The sequence below is a fragment of the Sarcophilus harrisii genome, chromosome 3, assembly GCF_902635505.1.
Source record: "Sarcophilus harrisii chromosome 3, mSarHar1.11, whole genome shotgun sequence".
Lineage (NCBI taxonomy): Eukaryota > Metazoa > Chordata > Mammalia > Dasyuromorphia > Dasyuridae > Sarcophilus > Sarcophilus harrisii.
The window spans coordinates 292,851,717-292,858,686 of record NC_045428.1 but is presented as its reverse complement, the minus strand read 5'-3'; the positions used below and the strand labels follow the sequence as shown (position 1 = coordinate 292,858,686).

Sequence of the window (6,970 nt, the reverse complement as noted above, 5' to 3'; positions counted from 1 at the left end):
TTGCTGGTTTTGAGAACAATTAGTATTTTTCTTTGAGGCTTTTCTTGTAGCTGTTTTCACATTGTTGTCTTCTTCTGAGTTCATGTCTTGATCTTCTCTGCCATCATAGTGTGCTTTTTTTTTAATCAAATTATTTTTTTGTTGTTGTCTGCTCATTTCCCCAGCCTATTTCTTCACTTTGAAGTTTAAATTGGGTTCTGCTTACCTGGGGGTGGGGAGGCATTGTGTCAGGCCTCATACTTTTTCTTGTTACTGTTTTCAGAGCTAGTTCTGGGCATCTTCAGGTTTTCAGTACTTCCAGGGTGGTATTATCCTGGGAAAGGAATGGTCATGATTTCCTGGTCTGTGCTCTGATCTTTACCCAGGAAGGGTCCAGGCTTCCCTTAGCCAAAAGTAGTAGTGCATCTCTTAGCCTTGGAACTACAACCAAGGTCACTGCTCCCTTGTAACCTATCAGAAGCATTTCTTTCAGTTCTGGAGCTACAACCCAGAAAGACTTATGGACAATAAAGTTGTCCATCAGTGTCAGCTGCACACAGTGCCAGCAAAGGGTCCCTGGTAATCTCTTTCTGGTCAGTGGTCTGACCCCCTCACCACTCTGGACTAAAAGCTCCCAAAGCTGTTGCTGCTGCCATTGCAACTGCCTCCAAGGCTCATTGCTGGTACTCTTTGCATGCTCTAGATATGTATCCACTCTGGAGTTTTAGATTTCTTTTGCAGGCATTCTAAGTTGTGTTAGACTGGAAAAATGTCCTTTTCTGATCTTTTATTGATTCTCCTGTTCCAAAATTTTAGTTTAGGTGTTATTTTAAAGTTGTTTAGAAGAAAAAATTGGGAGAATTCAGTTGGGTCCTGGCTGGTAGTCTGCTATCTTGGCCTCTGACCCTGGGTTTTTCAAGGTTATTTTAATATACCATGATCTCTCCCAGATCCTACCAAAGTAGGAAAGCTTCCTACCCAAAGGGGCCTGGCCACAGCCATATGTCTGATCCCTGAGAGTTAGCCTAAACTACATTCTAGAATTTCATCTACAAAAGGATGACCACCAAATAATGATTTTTCTTTCTTTCTTTCTTTCTTTTTTGATCTCGTCATTTCATGAAGAATGTATGTTAAGGTCTGAAGAGGTTGTGACATATGTTGATGGAGGGGAAAGAGAGCCCAGAACAATGAAAACATATACCTTTGGAAATATCAAAGAATTACCAAAGAAGAAATTGTGAAATGGTATACCATGGTGCCAAAGGAGACAATGTATATTAATTTTGCCTGGAATTCCTAGAAACTGTGAAGCCTCAACTGACTCATAAGCTGACCCAAAAGCAGGTAAATATTACAGTGCAAAAGAAAGAGAATCATTGGTGGGAGAGACATACAAGAAACATGCTCACTTTTTTGTTCCTTGATTTTAATTGTTGCTTGGAGCAGTCTGTCCCAGAATTGGAACTGAAAGTCGAAGAATAACAGAAAAACAAAATCAGGACGGAGTCTAGAGTTCCAAATGACTATTATGTCAACCTGAAGAGAGGATACCTGTTTATGTATAATCTCGTTCAGTTCTAAGGATTCTCATAGATTCTTGTCAACATGAAAGAGTGGCTATTTATCTTAGGAAAAGACTCTATGACACATTCCACACCACGATGTATTTCTTCCAGATGCTAGCAGTTGTTGAGATCATCAGTGCCTTACTTAGAGTCTTTGGCTCACTGGTCATCCCCACTTTTATTCAGTTCTTTGGGGAAAAATGTCGTTTTATTTGTCATCATTGGCAGCTTAGAAGAAATACAAAACAAAGCTGTGATTTTCTTTATATTTTATCTATGAAACTCACTGAGATATCCAGGAATCAATTCTATAAGCTTGCCTTCCTTGATAGAGAATGGAAATTACATGTATCTGATATCCCAACTATCCTCTCTATTCTCTGGAATGTTTGGCAAAAGGTGTTTCACAGTCAAGTTCATTACTCAGTATGATGGGGAGATTTAACTTTACGTGGCCATATCCATTTAACATGACTGCCAAATTTTCATTCTTTCTTCAAATCTATCTTATAATAATATTTTAGGATTATTTTAAAATTTCTATCACCTTTGTAAATAATGAAAATGGCTATACCAACTAAGCAAAGCAGCAAATGGCTTCATACCAAATTAATCATAATTTCCAGTTCTTAATGACTTTTATTTTCTATGCTGATACAAATTTTTTTCTAAAGTTTAATAATTTTAATTTTAAGTGATCCCATAACACCAGGTAACATTCCTCTAATTATTGTATCATTTTACTACAGAATATTCATGACAGTAACTCTCATGTTCAACCAACTAAACTTGCTTCCTAACTTTCACCATTCTAAGAACAATATATAATTCCTGTATATACTATATAGTTAGTGATACCAGAAGGATTTATTCAAATCTCTGCTTCTGATAGTCAGCTAACTCCACTTTCTGAGCAATTCAAAGCAGAAACTTGTGCTGTATATTTTCTTAGTTGAGATTTCTCATTTTCAATAATAGATTATAAGAAAAACCAAGATGGTGCTCTCTACCAAGAAAATGAAAACTGTAGATCTGAGTTTCAGAGACCCAAAAAATCATGAATACCACAGATTATTTATTGAGTTATCATAAGGTTGATCTTTCAATGGTCAGTTTAGGCTCGGCCTCTATGTGTTAATTTGACACTTTGGTTTTTCCTTTGTATTTTGCTCATGTTATAGGAAAGGAGAAGGAATTTTATTAATAACTCAGCATTACTGTGGAGAATACTTTCCTCCCATCTCTGATAAAATTTTGCATTAGTTAAGCTCATTTCCTTCCAGAAACTAATCATTTAAATGTACAGAAGTAAAAACAATTTAGTTAAGATCATGAACAGTAGCAGCTCCCCAAGCATAGCTCACGATTACCTCTTTCAATCAGCACTTTGGCTAGTATAGTCAGTCTCTCTATCACAGCTGGTGGTAGTAAAGAGTACAATGGTAAAGGTCTCATTAGCAACACCAGACAAAATTTCAAATTGGCATTTGACTACGACTATAGTGCTAATTCAAACCATTTGACTAAGTGACCTTGATAGAAATCTTACAGTGCTCTAGGTGCTTTTATTTTTTCTGGGAAAAAAGGGTTCATATGACCCTGTGACATAGTCTTCAAAGTGCTACGTCAAAACATCAGGATTTTGTTATTCTGCAATAAATATTATTATGCAACTAGTTAGAATGTGGTTTAGTCACTCCATGTTCTCATTTCTCAGCAATAAGGAAAGATCTTTTTGCTTTTGTTTCAAAATCCTTTCATTCATTTTTTCCCTTATCCCAGCTAGAATTGAAGATTATCTAGCACAGTACTTGGCACATAGTGGTCACTTAATTAAATGGTTGTTGATTGATTTATTAATTATATAAGTTCATAGTTCTAGTACCAATAAAGACTTCAGGGACCATCAAGTCCCTCTTTTCCTGATCTTTTATTCAGCAACTTTCTTCAACATCATAGTGTTTTCTCCTCTGAATCAGAACAATGTGTCTGGTTTAATTAAATAATCAATATACAAGGATTCTTTAAGGGTCTTTTCTGTTTCCATTTCTATACTGGATATCTTTTCTTGACCAATGATATCCATGATTTCACTGAGAAAGGAATATTAAATTTACTTTAAGTAAATTAATTAAACAAGGATATTTTCAAAAGCTGTACATCAATAGTAGAAAAAAAATTTAAGTCTATAGATATAGATATTAGGCCCTTTAGTTTTGGGGCCTTGGACTTTCTTAATCCTGAATCCAGAAAAACAGTAACATGGTGTAAGGGAGAAACTGTTGGGCCCCGAATCAGAAAGAATTGGGTTAGAATCCCATCTCAGCTATGTCTCAACTAGTTTCTATGGGCCATAGTTTCTCATCTCTAAAAGGAAAGAATTGAGCCTCTAAGGTCCCTTCTTCCCTATGTAGATGAGTTAGATCATCTGATATTTAAATTAGGATGTTAGAGAAGACCTCGATTACAATTTTTACTTCAGCAATCTTCCTTTCTTGATCTTCTGTTATTGCAAATGAAATATTTGCAAAATACTTAATATGGTGTCTGGCACTATAGCTGTGAAGTAGCACTTGATACATGCATGTTTTCTTCAGGGACCATCAAAAGTCTCTCCTTCCCTGTTCTTTTATTTAATAACTTTCTTTAAGGTAGTGTTTTCTTCACTATCTCAGCACAATGTATCTGGTTTAATTAATCATTTCACAAGTATTCATTAAGGGTCTTTTCTGTTTCCATTCCTATCCTGGATACCTTTTTTTGACCAATGATACCCTTGATCCCATGGAGAAAGGAATATTAAATTTACTTTAACGATTAATCAAAGAAGGATTAATTTTTGTTCAGTCATTTTTCAATAGGATATACCCCGTTTTTTTTTTTTTTTACAAAGATACAAGAATGGTTTGCCATTTCCTTTTCCAGCTCATTTTACAGATGAGAAAACTGAGGCAAACAGGATTAAGTAACTTGCCCAGAGGTACAGATAGTAAGTGTCTGAGGGCAGATTTGAATTCAGGAAGATGAGTTTCCCTGACTCCAGGTCCAGTACCTTATCCACCACGCCACCCAGCTGCCCTATGTCAAGCTCCTAGCCAGGAACTTATGTTTGGCTTTTTCCAACACTAGTTTTGCTCTTCTTGCTGAAAACCACTTCATCCTGGTGAACTTTAACAAGATCACTGACCTCTGCTTTACCCGCAGTAGAGGTTGCAAGCAGCAAGTGTGACTAACATCTTTCTAAATCCAGTCAAGTGCCCCCTTCCCTCTGCAACCTCTCATGACCGTAGGAGGTATCCACTGAAGAATGGAGGTGGGGGTGGGGGGCAAGATAGAGGAAGGGGGGATTAGAGGAGCAGTGTCCAGACTCTTTGGGGAGGAGAGCAGAGTGAAATGAGCGTTGATATGTATGATCCTTCCTATCCTTAGGTGCAATTCTGTCAGCCAGAGTTAATAAATTTTAAGTATACTAAAAGTAAATACTATCTAAAGCAACCATCTCCCAAGAGGTTTCTAATTTCTTGCTTTCTACCTCTAATTTTTAGGGTGTGTGTGTGTGTGTGTGTGTGTGTGTGTGGTGGGAGCAAGGGTGGGAGGGGGAGATTGGTTGTATACTTAGAGTTGAAAATAAAAAAGATCCCTCTATTGACTCCTGAATGGCTGAGATAAAGAGAACCACATGGGAATCATTGTTAGAAGTGAGAGCTCTAAAGCCTGGCCTCTTTTTTCCCATTATTGTGCTATTCTCCTCCTTTCCCCTACCCCTCCGTCAATCGTTGCAATGCCCCCCTAACCATCCCCCTTCACTCTCAGAGCCCCAAAGATTTCTTTTTCTAGCTCGTACTCCCTCAGCCCCCTCAACTGAGCTCAAGACCTCCATTCAGAATCACTGGTTTGGGTAAAATCCCTTATTCACCCCCCCCCCACTCCCTCATCAGCTGAGCTTCAGTTCAGCCCTCACAAAACAAAACAAAACCAGCCCATATAATTGATGGTTGCTGCAGTGGGACCCCCTCTACTCCACCCCCACAGTGGCTCCTGCTGTTGCCACATCTATTCGGAACTCCTTTCCCCTCCCTACTCCCTACTCAGGGCTTTATTTTTATAGTTAACAAGTGTGCACTGTTATTATTGTGCCCCCTATCACATCTATCCTCTTTCAGATACAAGCTGCACCTTTGTGAGAGGCATCCAACGTATCTTTTGACATTTTGGCCCCTCTCTCTCATGAGAGGTGTGGATGGTGAAGGCAGTGGTGGGACTGTGGCAGCAGCAGCAACAGTCTGTACTGAGATGGAGAAAACAACATATAAAAAGAAGACAAGAACAAAACCTCAAACCAATGGGAAACAAAATGAAAAGAGGAAAAGATATTACAATATACCGGTGACCCAACAGTCAAAAGTCAAAGGGAAAAAACAAAAGGCCTAATTTTTAATTCATTTTAAATTATTTTATTTTTCTCTGAAGTTATGAAGTAGTAATCATGTCAAAATCACCTTACCCAAATCCAATTTAGGTATATTTTATAACCCAGGATTATTATAAGTTGTATGAGACTAGCAAAAATATTTGCTTTACTTTTTTTAGATGAAGAAGGAAGAAGGAAAAAAGGAAGGGAGGGAGGGGAGAAAAGGAGACAAGGAAAGAAAGAAGGAGATGAGGAAGGAAAGAAAAAGGAAAGGGGAGAGAGGAAATAAATAAAGGAAGGAAGGAAGAAGGGAGGGAAGAAAAGGAGGAAGGAAAGAAGGAAGGGAGAGAGAAGGAAGGGAGGAAGGAAAGGAAGAAGAAAGGAAGGGAGGAAGAAGGGAGAAAGGAAAGGAGAAAGAAAGGAAAAGAGGAAGGGAAGAAAAGGAGGGAGGGAGAAAGGAAAGGAGAGAGAGAAAGAAAGGGAAGAAGGAAGGAAGAAAAGAAAAGAGAGGGGAAGGAAGGAAGGAAAGGAGAGAGGAAAGAAAGATGGTAAGGAGGGAAGAAGGGAAGAAGGAAAAGGAGGAAGGAAGAGAGGGAGGAAGTTCCCTGACTTGTTCACAATATTTCATAATTGAATACTATTAGATTTGGTAAAATCTTATTCATTTTTTCAGATAGCAAAACTTAGAAAAAGCAACCATTCCCAAACTAAGTCTTATAGTGTTTCCATAATTTTTCAGATTTTTTTTCATCCTTTTGCATTTAGAATTCTATGGTCACAGCATGGCAGTATAAGTGTTTAGTTTTAAAATAAGTGAAATTCTGCAAAACTGCCATTTCTAGTGCCACATGTTAAGAAAAACACAAGCTTGAATATGTATTCTGCATGAGGCAACTGGAATGGGGAAAGGTCAGGTAATGTCATATAAGGATAGGCTTTAGGAAATAGGGCTTTTTAGTTTGGAGAAAAGAAGACTGGTGGTGGGGGTGGGGTAGGAGAGTCATCATAGCTT

General features: G+C 38.0%; 1 pseudogene; it reads left to right on the top strand.

Annotated features, from left to right (window-relative positions):
• Positions 1-1,112: 1,112 nt before the first annotated feature.
• On the top strand, positions 1,113-6,197 carry LOC100933297 (annotated as a pseudogene).
• The last annotated feature ends 773 nt before the right edge of the window (positions 6,198-6,970 follow it).